Here is a 13,502-nt window from a genome sequence, read left to right as displayed (position 1 = left end):
GCTTAATAAATAAAGTGAAGTGTTACTGGGAAATTTTCAAACAGGCTTTCCCTTTTCAATCACTATTTGGCTAGTTTGGCCGGACCAAGGACATAGTACGCAAAATTTACTTTGGAATATTAGATCTAAACTTTGGTTTTAAAATTCAACCAGTCGACCGAATTTATTTTTTTTGCAAGTCGAAAGAACATTTCTTGTACGCCGTGTACACCAAAAATTAGCCTTCTTAACACTTAATTGCATATACCTGAACTAAAAATACATCCAAGTAAATTAAGGCGCCACAAAAAAGCAAAAGTAACAGAACAAAATTCACCTACGACAATCGAGCTTAAGAAGGCAAACAGATCAATAAAAAATCGGAAAGTTTCGTTTGTAGTTTAACCTTATTTTCTTCCCGAAAATTACGTACATCACAAATTAAAACGGGCCGAAACTTATCCGAACTTATCTAGGAAAGATCGAAGCTACTCAGTCTGCAAGCAGGGTAGTATAAATCATGTCAAGATAAAGCTTAATTTTCAACTTAAACGGGTCTAAATAGGGAATGAATTTTCAAAAGAAAGGTTTTATGTGAGAGTTCAGTGAATCGGGTTTTTATATTTAGCTAAGTGTGAGCAGAGTAAAACGTTTATATCCTGAAGTATTGAGATAATGAAACCGCCTATATGCATTGGTTTCTTTTCTTTTGATCCACTTGTCCATGTCTTCAGATAGGTTCATCCTATTAGGGATAAAAATATTTTTTCTTTTTTCCTCACGCTAATGATATGTTTCATGTTCATTTACCGTGCTTAAATATTCTCACTGAAATTCTCCATACTTCTTTACAGTATTAAGCCAATTTAATGTGACGTCCCACATGTTTTGTCTTCAGCCTAAACGTTAACTTCGAAATTTACATAATGTACAAATTGATCAGTACTCACAACTGTTGTCTTTGCCAGATTAATTGTTGCTGCAGAATATTCAAGAGGCCATTATGGCTCTTGGTATATTGCCATGTTTATGCCCCACAGTACGTCCAGAGCGGTTTTCCTGTTGAGAAATTAAAACCAGTTAACCAAGAGAGTCATCCCCGAAATCAGAGTATTGATATATTCAAATCAAGACAAATCACTGAGTTGTCCAGCTCGAGTAGCTTAAGACTTACACCCCTCGAAGGATATAAAAAAATGAGCTAAAAAACGAAAGCTCCAAAATCAGAAGTTTTGCTTTCTCGAACTATTAAAAGGTAGCTCGAATTTTTTTAGCTTTTGTTTGTTTGAGAAGCCTAATAAAATGCTAACCTTAATTGTGTTATAGACTATGAAAAGTGCCGGAAAGTATAAAATCGACAACACGGAATGAATATCAAGCTTGACCTTAATTAGGTTTAAAATTAAACTGAGTGATAATAAGAAGTGAGTAGACTTACCTTTTTAAATACGTTTCTTTGTTTGAACTTTGAACATGTCAAAAGAATCATTAATAAAAATTTTCCAATGTTTAAACAGCAATAAACGGCCATTGCCAATTGCATGACAAGTGAAATGGAGAGCAATTTTTTTTTAAGGTACGCGTCAGCCTTGAATCTTGGCCACCCGCGTCGTAACCCGCGTCGCAGTGGCGAGAAATCGGATTTTGGAATCCAGTCCCCAAGGGCGCGATCCATTCAACCAATTCCGGAATATTTCGGTCCAAAACTCAATGGATCGGTTTGGTCCAACCGGAAAAGTTTCGAAAAAACGGGTCCACCTTTTGAGGTGGACCAATTTTCCCGGTCGGACCGGTTGGAATTTTGGTTGAATGGATCGCACCCCATTACTCTGGATTAAACCGTCACGTACATGCAGGATTCACTTCTGTTATTAAGGAAAGTAAAAATCATGTTGATTACAACCTTATATACAGCAGCTTAAAGGCCTGGAGCGTAACAGAAATTCATTCGATTAGTTTTCCAAAGCAATAACGAAAATATTAAGTTCTTTCATTATGAAACCTTAGAGTCAATGCACTGTGTGAATCAACTAACGTGTGGTAAAAAAAGGGTTCAAAGGCAAACGCAGTGCGAATTACGGCCCATAACAAACGGGAAAGGCGGTCCCTGATAACACCAAATTAAATATAGCCAGTTATAAAAAAAACAACTAACGAGTCATGAGCGATAAGGAATAACAAGACGAGCTAAAAACCAGACTAAACGGGGCGTAAAAGACGTGAGAGCTCAAAAAGAATAATAACCATACGACTGACTTATAACAGAAATCGCGACGATAACTGTGATCCTCGGTTATCTCCTTCGCGATAATGGCACTGAGATTGCGGACGCGAACTTAATTAGAATTGATCGTGATCACCACCTGGCGATCGCGATTACTGAACCACGATCGTGAGCAATATGGCACTCGAAGATCGCCGATTACAACTTAACTAAATCGCACCGCGATCGCCATCACCGCTTCGCAGTAAGTACAATGCCCCCTGCGATCGCGGGGAAACCGGGATCGTAGTCCTGACATATAAATCACGGATTTGACTTTACTAAATCTCGCCGCGATCGTGATCACCACGCCGCGATAAGTACAATATCGCTGCGATCGCGGATACTATTTTTCAAAATCGCACGACCCCATAAGCTGCATAGCGTTTAATATCATCGAGCTAAAATAAAAACTGTCTGTCTTCACGATCGCAATCATCTTCCTGCGATCACGATCATTATGCTGAGATCGCTACAACTTCGCCACGATCGCTCTATCTTCACCATCGTGACCCTGAGATCGCGGATAATATTTTTCTGAATCGCGCCGCGATCGTAATCTTCTTCCTGCGATCACGATCATCGGGCTGAGATCGTTAAAACTTCGCCGCGATCGCGATTTCATCGCCAGCATCGCAATTCTGGCCTTGGGATCGCAGATACGATTTTTCAGAATTGCACCGCAATCGCGATCATCTTCCCGCGATCACGATCATCGCGTTAAGATCGCTATAACTTTGCCGCGATCGCGATCACTACGCCGCGATCGCGATCATCGCGTCGCTATTGCAAGCGCGATTTACTTCAATTGCATCGCGATCGCTGATATCGCGCCGCGATCAAAATCATCGCGCCGCGAGCGCGATCACCGCGTCGCGATCGCGATCACCGCGCCGCGATCGCTATAACTTTGCCGCGATCGCGATCACCACGTCGCTATCGCGGGCGCGATTAATCTAAATCGCGCCGCGATATGCACAATCGCGTCGCGATCGCTGACATCGCTCCGCGATCGCGGTCATCGCGGCGCGATCGCGGCGCGATCGCGGCGCGATCGCTGATAAATTTTTACAAGGGTAGAATTTGATGATAGTTGTTACGTAGATGCAAAACAATATCGCTTAGCCTCGTTTTCAACTCGCAATTTTATACTAAATACCTCGCTTCGTTAACCAATCAGAATGCGAGATTTGACTCAATTATGCGATTCTACTTGAAACAAAATGCACCGTGGGATGCAAGATAGTAGCTTTTCGTTTTGAAGGTGAATTAAAACAGGAACCAAAGTATGTCGCAATGGAAACAAGTGCAAGGATCACTGTACTCTTTTTTGGAGGAAAACAACAACCTAAGATAGCAACGATGATGATAGTACTGCTACAATTTATGTACACATCTATACTGCAGCCCAACTGTGAAATAATACTGTAAGACACTAGTTTTGGCAGCTATGTATGGGAAAATAAATACTATGGTTGCATTTATTTGATTGACGTTTCATTTATTAACTTACAGTCACAAATGGCATACATCCGAAAAAAGATTTGAAAATTATCAGAGTGATCAGTAGTTTTAGTGATGGACCAGTAAATTTTAATCCTACTGGTCCTGCGGAAGACCAGACCCAAAAGTTAATTTCGAGCACTGAAGGATGACGTAAAGACAAAATCCCAAAGGGACCGCTTAGGTAGATTTTGTGAAAGTTATTGTCCAGTCAAACTTTGCTACTCTTTTGTGTTACGTGCTATCAGTGACATTATGTGGAGCAGTTGTTTCGAAAGTTATGGACCAAAAGACACTTGTTAAGCGCGGATGAAGTTATAAGGTGCATATAACTGTGTATATATAAACACTTGGAGAGTCTGCCAGACACGAGTTCACAAATCTTTGATTGAAAACCTTGCCAGACGCTCTTTCTCTCTTTTTGACTGGAATAAGACTTAGCCTCAAACAAGCAAGATGAGTGAACAACGGCTAGCTTTATATCATTAGCAGAACAATGGACGATTACAGAAATCTGCCAACAATCAAATTCTGTGCGAACTTATTACCTGCTCACAGATGTCCTTCCACTATAAAGTTTAACATAAGACTAGAATGCACCAGCGTGAATTGATCAAATGTCCCTTTAATTTCTAACATGAACTGAATGTAAAAAGTGAAAGAGAAATAGCGAAAAATTCAACTTCTAATGTAATCTTTTCTTATGGTCTAGAATATAAACTATTCTCGAAAATGAGAATGTTTTGATCACAGCTGTGTAAATCGAACTGAAACTGATGCATTTATTTATCTCACGCATTGTATGGAATATGTATGGGAATCTTCATTATGAAAAGAGCTACACAACGAGCAAGAATACTGCTGACCGACAATATACACAGCGGGGGCAACTGTAGTGTCAACAATAATAATTCTCATACAAGGTTTTTGTCCACTAAAAATTGAAATTACTCAATTTCCTGATGGATTCCGTCTTAATTTATTAATAAAAACGAAAAATTAAATTGAGTTCAGTTTATATATTTAATCTTTACATAGTTATGCACTTTCTTCTTTCGATCTGATTTAAGATATTTTTTGGTGTCACGTGTAAATTCAGTCAAAGTGAGTCTCGACTGGTGTAGTAAACAAACGTTTTATAGGCGAAACGTATCAAACATACATCTACAGTAAACTGAGTGAAAAATGTAAGTCGGAGGCTGTAAACGTCCTACTAAACCTATGTAAGCTTGTATGTACCTGAATCACTTTGGTGTTGTTCGCCTTGAAGAGAGCAATGCATGCCACACTCAACTTGGATGGCTTCACTTTCTTCTTCGCTTTCTTCTTCTCCTGTGGCTAAAATGAAGAGCAAGTAAGCTAAACATCCGACGAAAAAGTATACAGCAAAATGTACTGCGTATAAATTTTCATTTTACCGTTCCGAATGATATTGTCATAAAAAGCTTAATTTGAGCACCAGAGCAAATGCGATGCGGGGCGATCGCAAAACATCTAAGAGAACAATAGTCGACTGTCGTGTAATTCTTTTTCTTTCTCTTTCACGGACACGAACATAATTATGCTAACTACACGGTAAGGTTACTCTTTGTTCGAAAAATGCAACAGGCATACTAACCAGTTGTCATAATGTCTTTCTCCCCGCAAATATTTAAGATTAGCGGGACAAGCTGAAGCCTTCTTCTCCGAGATACTGAAACTCGATCCTTCAAAGTTTCACCGCTGTGAGTGACAGGCAGGACTGACAGGCGACGTGTGTTTTATTTATGCACAAGCCTTGGCATAGAAAATTCTAAACTTCAGAGCATAATTTGAGACAAAAATGAATATTTCTTCCGAATCGCTCGAACTTCATCAGCGTTGTGAAGTTTGTTTTACTGTATGCCAAATAAAAACAACAGCTGAACCGCGCGTGATGTAATTTAACCAAGAAAGGACAAAAGAAAACCATCGCTGCAAAATTACCCTAATCTTGTATCCATTATCGTGGGAACTTGAACATATTCCCGCTCAAAATAATTTTTTTTTGAGCATGGTCACTCACCTTCTCCTCCTTCCCGCTCTTCTACGTTTGTGCCGCGCCTGTTTTCTCTTGCTGTTTCCCGCTGACTTCTTCGCTGCTCGTCGCTAATCCAGCGTCTATTTTCTCTAGCTCTCTCCCGCTCTTTTTCCCGTTGCTCCACGGTAAAATTCCTCCTCCTTTCTCTGTCTCTTTCCTGCTCTTTTTCCCGTTGCTGGTCAGTACAGTTTCGCCTTCTTTCTCTATTTCTTTCTTGCTCTGTTTCACGTTGCTCGTCAGTGAAGTTTCGCCTCCGTTGTCTAGCTCTTTCTCGCTCTTTTTCTCGTTGAGCTTCGCTAGCCTGGCGCCTGCTTTCTCGTTTTCTCTGTCTTTCTCTTTCTCTATAACCCAAATTTGCTGACATGACAAATAATTTAAGCTTAATGTTTTTAAATACACTGTATACGGTAACAAACTGTTCGGTACAATTTTTTACTTCTGTTTACTCTGCTGTAATGGGTCAGTTCTCTCACTGAGTTGTCTCTTCCCAAGACGCGGGTGGCCATACTATTTCTCGCCAAAAACACCTCAAGTTACCTGTGGTGTCTTACCCCCCTTGCATTGGTGTGCCTGTGGTGCGGACGGACGGTCGGGCGTACGGTCACGTGATTACCAAATTTTCTCGGATGGGTAGATTACCACATTTCCTTAGCTATGGAGCTCCGTCCACGCACGCGCTTCGCGCGCGCGTAGAGCTCCGCTACAATATGTTGACAAACACGTATCTTAGCGCATTTTCATGCACCTGCTGTCATTAAAAGGTAGTGGCCTATATAACAGCTTTTCTTCTGCTTATGGAAAGGTTGCACTCTAAATAAACCTAGAAAAAAGTGTGGAAGCTAAGCTAAGGAAGACACAAAATTTTTTTCTGTTTTAATTACACTTAGCTGCTATAAAAGTTAGAATACATAGGTCACCATAGCAAGTTGAGAAAATGGTAGTTTCGGTTGATAAGATCTTTTCATATTAGCACAAATAGAATGGTTTCCGACTGGTTTGTTGTCTTTGTAGGCCTTTCTGACATTTCGATCTTTTGCTCAAAATCATGTAATCAGAGCTTCTTAATCCTTTTGACTGCGTCAGTTTCTTCTTAATCTCATGTTTCATAGGCCGAGCATTTAGATTTATACTATGTAATTAAATGTCTCAATTTAAGTCGGAAACATTTTATTGCACTGCACGCAATGTCTCGGTTATCGCTATCTCTATGTCGGCGCGTGAAGTGCCAATCTGAAGTACTAACACCCGGGGTGTAAAAACCTACTTCAGTCTTAAGCGTGGCAAAATAGTTTCTTGTATTCTGGAACACTTATTAGCAATTTGGCTTAATTACGCTCTTAATTAGGTTCTTGTTTTCTATGAAGAAGATACAGTTGTTGACTAAAAGAAATAAAAGCCTTTTAGTTTGAAACTCTTGAGTTTTTTCCTCAGATATACAATATTCATTCACAAACTGTACACTGCAAACCGCCTTTATGCAAGGCCCATGAAGACAAGGCATCGATTCCTTTAGGCTTCTTGGACACATTTTTTCCAATACTGATACAGTTAGAAAATGTATACCATTATTTGAAATATAAAAAAAGAAATAACCAAAAAAAAAATTTTTAATAAGCCAAGTTTGGACTTTTTACTTTATTTATTATGTTATTAGGGTGAGCACAAAAGTTCGATGTGTTATGTATCAGTTTGTAACAGTACATTAAGTTGCGTGCAATATGCCTTGCTGATATCCGCTCTACAAAAAGACAATTATTTACGCTGACAATTGTTGAGCTTTAAAATGGCACGTACACCGCGTTTAAAGTGAGGAAAAGATCCGGAATATTTGAATAATACGTTTAGTAGAGCTCAATGACCTATTTTAAAGGCGGCGATCGACAGCAACCAGGTCGTCATATCAACCGGAGCAGAGAAGGTAAGATTGATTTTGAGCTCTATTTATCTTTTTAGGTTTCAAAAATGAGCAGATACTTTTTCTTATATGAACTAAAAGTTGCACGGGATCATAATTATTATGTGAGAGCACCTGCCGTTTGTCGATTAAGCAAATAGAAACAAGTAGATTTGTTGCTAGCAAACTGAGTAGCAAGATATGGGGATGCCGGAGGTGACAAGGACTGCAGGTTAAACTTTCGTTCGCTACCGAATGCTTCTGCGGTTTGCTCCCAGCGATTTTTTTCGTGTGGGAACTCAAACGTTAATGTTTTCTGTTGAAACTGAAGTCTAGCGGGCGATCTCTAGCACGGAGTCATATTCAATCGAGTTGGCACGTAGGTGTAAAGACTCCAGCTGTATATATACATACTTTATTATTACCTCCGCAAAGGGGCTTTTCAGGAACAATGATTATATTGCATTATTTATAATAACTAATTACAACACTTGGTCTAATACTAATTAGAATGTTAGCTAATTACTAATTAGAATGTTTAATACTTAACTAAGAAGTATTTACAAAATTATCTAAAAGCTGGCTTCTTAAGGAACGTTTAAAAATTTCAACAGATGGGCTTAACTTAAGAAAAGATTCCAAATTGTTCCAAAGTTTAACAGTCCTGTAATGAAAGGTTCTCTGTCCGGAGGCAGTTCTGAAAAGAGGGATGTTGAGGTTTTGGCTACTCTGAGTTGTTCGTTCGCTAACTTGCTTACGGGTAATAAATTGGGATGTAAGATATTCAGGAGCTTGACCGGTCATGCATTTGAAGGCCTTAATAGCAGTTGGTCCTTAACAGGCAACCAAGACAGGCTTTTTAAGAGGGGTGTTACATGACCATATTTTTTCGCACCGCTTACCATTGGGCAAGGAAAGTTTTGAACGGCCTGCAATTTTCTAACATTCTTATTTGTGGTATTTGCCCAAACATTCGACCAATAGTTCATTTTGCTGAAGATTAAGGCATGTATTACGGTTAACAACGTATTTTTGTCTAAGCAATGTTTGACCCGGTTAATTTGCGCTAGAAGTGCGATACATTCCGACACTGAGGTCGTTATATGGTATATATGATACCCGGCTGTACATAACTGACTGTAGCTATGATCTCTCTTTGGCTAAGCGTCGTGTCAAATGCTGTGTAAATGACATTGATCGTTGGATGGTGAACAATGGTCTTAAATTCAATCAAGATAAAACTGAACTTGTTCTCATCAGCTCAAAATCTCGTTGCAGGCCTTTTTCTAGAGTTTATTTAGGTGGTTGATGAGAAGATCTAACCTTCCGCCCGAAATCTGGGGGTGATTATAGATCAGAGTCTTGATTTAACCGACCATGTTAACAAAATCTGCGTTTCCTGTCAGTATCATTTAAGGAACATAGGTAAGATCAGGAAGTACTTAAGTGAAGATACCTCTCAAATTTTAGTACATGCGTTTATTAGCTCTAAACTCGATAACTATAACTCTTTGTTATATGGTCTTCGTAAACACCTGTTAAACAGGTTAAGACTGATACAAAGCACTGCTGCACGCATACATTATCTAAGTGGTTTGACCATATCACTCCTATCCTGTTCAAGCTTCATTGGTTACCGCTTAATTATCGCATACATTTTAAAATTCTACTCTTACTTTACAAATGTCTAAATGGCGTGGCACCAACTTACCTATCCGAACTTTTACGCTACACTAATGGTCCACGATTACTTCGTTCTAGTTCCCAGAATTTTCTGGCCGTGCCTAGGACTAGTTTAAAGACGTATGGTGATAGAGCTTTTTCCGCAGCTGCTCCTAGGTTATGGAACCAATTGGCCCCTGAACTCAGGGGTGTTACATCTGTTGACCAGTTCAGGACGCAGTTGAAGACATACTTATTTAAATTAGCCTACGATGTTTGATTTTAGTAGCTTTATTTAATTTAATTTTATCGTATAATAGTTTTTAACTCTAGTTTCTTACCATATTATTGTACAGCGCTTTGAGCAATTAGTGGATACCGCGCTATATAAGTGTCTATTATTATAATTATTATTATTATTATTATTATTATTGTTATTAATATTATTATTATTACATATGGTTACGTGAACAACTAAAAATAAGTGTTATTTCTGTTTATTTCAAAAGCGCTGTTAGTTAATGCAGTTTTGCGTTGAAATGGAACTTGGACGGGAGAAGCTACCTTGAATAACGAGAAATTCTCACTTGCAACTTGAATTTGTGACAAGCAATTAATATATGGATTTATCCAGGGCTAAAAGCGAAGCTCTCGATAATATCTATAGCTTGATCAAACGAAATATAAAATCTCGTAATGCTAAAGTTGATGTTACGCGAGACGATTTGCAAGTACGATTTTCAGCGCAACACAGCGTTACAATGTTGAAACAATCTTGCAGTCATTCGGAACAATGTCGCAACAATGCTGTGATGCTGTGTTGTCCAACCGTCTTAACTCTTCTAGTGGTTGTAGATTTTTGAGAATACGCGGAAAAACGTGCCGTCATCGTCCTCGAATCAACTCGACCACGATTTTCTCTTGTCGTATTGGCAAATTTTAAAGTGCGTGCAAAGACTGCGAGTATCGTAATTAAGGTCTATGTATTAGATTTTTTTCGGAAAAAGATTCTTGGTACCACAAATGTAGTCCACTTATCGCCAACCTTCACACTTTTTAAAGGCTTCTGGTCCGAAGAGACATACTTTCCAAGACACTGACCAATAGTGAAACTGTATACTTAAGACCCTGAAAACCATATCCCGGCCTGTTCAGCGACACATTCCAGTTTAGACTAAGTAAGTGAGTACCTTCCGTGTGGGTAAAGTTCGATAAGGTTCAATTAGTTTTTCGAGTAAATTGATAATTAATCTGAGTTGTCAACGAAGTTAATTGACATGCATAGTACTGATATTGAAGCTACAACGACTAACGGTCGATAAGTGCCCCTAAGCTCTTTTTTTTATGACCACACGGTTTTAGCAGCATGACTAGCAAACCATCATGTTTTGATAAATCCGGTCTTTTATGACCACCTAATGCGTTGCTACATTTAGTACATCCGGCTTTTGGTGCGGTAAAAACTATAGAAAATACAAAGCACGCGTGTAGGTAGGCTTGCTACAAGTCGAGCTATTGGCGAGCGGAGCGAGCCTTCTTGGCTTCAAAGCGACCGACCGCGAGCGACGAAGTTGCGAGAGATCTTCGTTCCGCGCCATATGAAATCCGACAAAGGACTTTTTTGAAAGTCTAGCGTGTAGGTTAAATTGTCGAAAATAAAATCAAACAAAAACTTAGAAGTTCTGTGCTCTACGAGTTAGCAACGCAACAAAAAACAGATTATGGTTCGCGCGAAACTAACAAGTATATAAAACCTAAAAATTTCAACCCATGATATCTCATGATATCTCTCTGTTGCGCCGCACTCTGCTTTCTTTACTTTATTCTATTTAATGCTCTGTTATATGTGCACTTCCTTTGAATGAGCGAATTATTGCTTAGATGGGAAAACGCTGCAAAAAGAAATGATTATTTCATCCACTCAACATTTAAGTTGCATAAATAAAAAGTAACATCAATTTAAAAAAATACTAAATCATCTCGTCAAAGTTACTTGTCATAAGCAACGGGGGTTTAAGGTGTAATTGTCATTGCAAAACATTTCGTTTTTATTTATCCACCGCCGCCTTGCAAAAGCGCGATAAGAGGTTAAAAAGAGCTTGAGATGATTTGACCTTGGGAAAGTTTATCACACAGTCACTGTGGAGGTCGTATTTGCTGGTAGCCTCGGTAGTTTTCAAGTTTTACTGTTCAAACTGTGTTTGAATTAATAATTTACAGTACAGCTCTGTTTGTTAGTTAGACTGTTCACAGTCTCCTGTTTTTCCGCAAGATCGCTTTTCGTTACGGGTAGCCATTTTGGATCAACAACCAAGATGGCACCCATACCAGCCGGTAAGTGCTCGATCCTTGACAATCTTACGAAAAAATAGGAGACTGTGAACAGTCTGTGTTGATCAGTGCAAATATAACGGCCTTTCTACAAGTGTATACCTCGCATTGTTTCAAATTTAAACACATTGTAACCACAGCCTATTTCAGTAATCATTCAGGGGCACCCAACGGCAATTTTCGGGAAGATATCCGTTCGGAAGACGATTTGAGAACTAGAATTTTCTTAACATTTGTTGTAAAATTTCTTGCTTGCCTGCCACTCCTAGGATTTTCGAACATCTACAAAATGGTATAATTACCCATTTTAAACGGATATTTACCCTAAAAAAGACCACCTAGAATTTTCGGGAGCCTTTTCCTGGCTGAAATTTTCGAAAAGGTAAGTTTTGATCCCTATAATTTTCGGATCACTAGACTTTCAGCTAGGAAATCCGAACGAATGAAAAGTTTTTAGGGGATAAAAATATGCCTATATCTACCGTTTAAATACTAAAATACGTTCAACAATGCTATGTTAAGTGGTTTGAACTATATCCTCGTTGGGTGCCCCTGATCATTTTTCACAATCAGCGTCATTATATTGCTATCCTTAGTTTGACATACCAACTGAGTCAACTCATAACCGTTACTAAGATGTTGGTATACAGTGGAACCCCGTTAATACGGTCACCAATTTGCCCAAAATATTTGGCCGTATTAACGATACCGTATGAACGAGTTTTTTTTTACAAGAAAATGTAAGACTGTTTTGCCGGGCAGCCAAAAAAAGTGGCCGTAATAACGAGGTGACCATATTCCCGTGGTGGCCGTACGGCGAAGTTTCACTGTACCTTGATGTTGAATAAGCGACATGTTTTTGACACTCAAAATACAAGGCTGTGTATATGTCGGCTTGCTATCCTGCTCCCATGTTCTGTTGTCTTTTCCTGCAGAGTTTCTTTAAAGCGTCTTTAAATATTGGCATCCTAAAACTGTAGACGAAGGGATTCACCATAGAATTTGCCAGATACATAGCGTTCGCGAACCTAACTACTGGTATAGGAAAGCATTAAGGACAAAATTCTCTGGCTGAGTAAACTACAAAACCAGGTATCCAAAACACCAGCGACGAAGCGATTGTGATAAAAAGCGTTTTGGAAAGCCGTAGATTGTGTGCCTGTAATTGATAATGGCAATGAATATCAAGCCCTGGTGATGATGCGCGCAACCGATTGCGTATTTTAAGGTAACTTATACACATTATCACTTGGGAAATAAGAAGACCTGTGTTACTTGTGATAAAAACATATTCCTGTTTCACCTCTGGGTAAAGAATGGCGATGAGGGTTAAAGCAAAGAAACAAAGTCCAACTGCCCACCCGAAAACGATGCTTAAGATGTAAACTCGACTGTTTGTGGAGCGATGGCGGATTGGCCATAACACAGAGAACGCACGTTCTAAGGAGACAAGCGCGAGAAAATAGACGGACGTACTCGGAAACAAAACTTGGAAAGCAACCGAAGGATTCATCAATAGTGCGTCACTTTCTAGCATGACCTTAAATTTAAAAGCTGCCAAAACTGTTAGTTCTGTAACCCCTACAAGTAAATCTGCAATTGCGAGATTAATCAGAAGAAAATAAGTTCGTTTCATGAGGGATTTTTGATTGCAGAATACGAAAATAGTAAACGTGTTTCCAATAATGATCATGATTGCCTCCAGTGCGTAGATGACTGCGAACAAAATGGACGTCGATGAAGGCATGTCTTTCCTTAAGTTCCCTATCCCAATCCACCAGCAACCAGTTACTTCGCCCTTAAGAACAACT

General features: G+C 39.2%; 1 pseudogene; it reads right to left on the bottom strand.

Annotated features, from left to right (window-relative positions):
• Positions 1-12,445: 12,445 nt before the first annotated feature.
• LOC140929636 (adenosine receptor A3-like) lies at positions 12,446-13,438 on the bottom strand (annotated as a pseudogene).
• Positions 13,439-13,502: the final 64 nt, after the last annotated feature.

Source organism: Porites lutea, chromosome 3, assembly GCF_958299795.1.
Source record: "Porites lutea chromosome 3, jaPorLute2.1, whole genome shotgun sequence".
Taxonomy (NCBI): Eukaryota; Metazoa; Cnidaria; class Anthozoa; order Scleractinia; family Poritidae; genus Porites; species Porites lutea.
The sequence above is the reverse complement of the archived record's forward strand: the minus strand, read 5'-3'. Positions and strand labels throughout refer to the sequence as shown.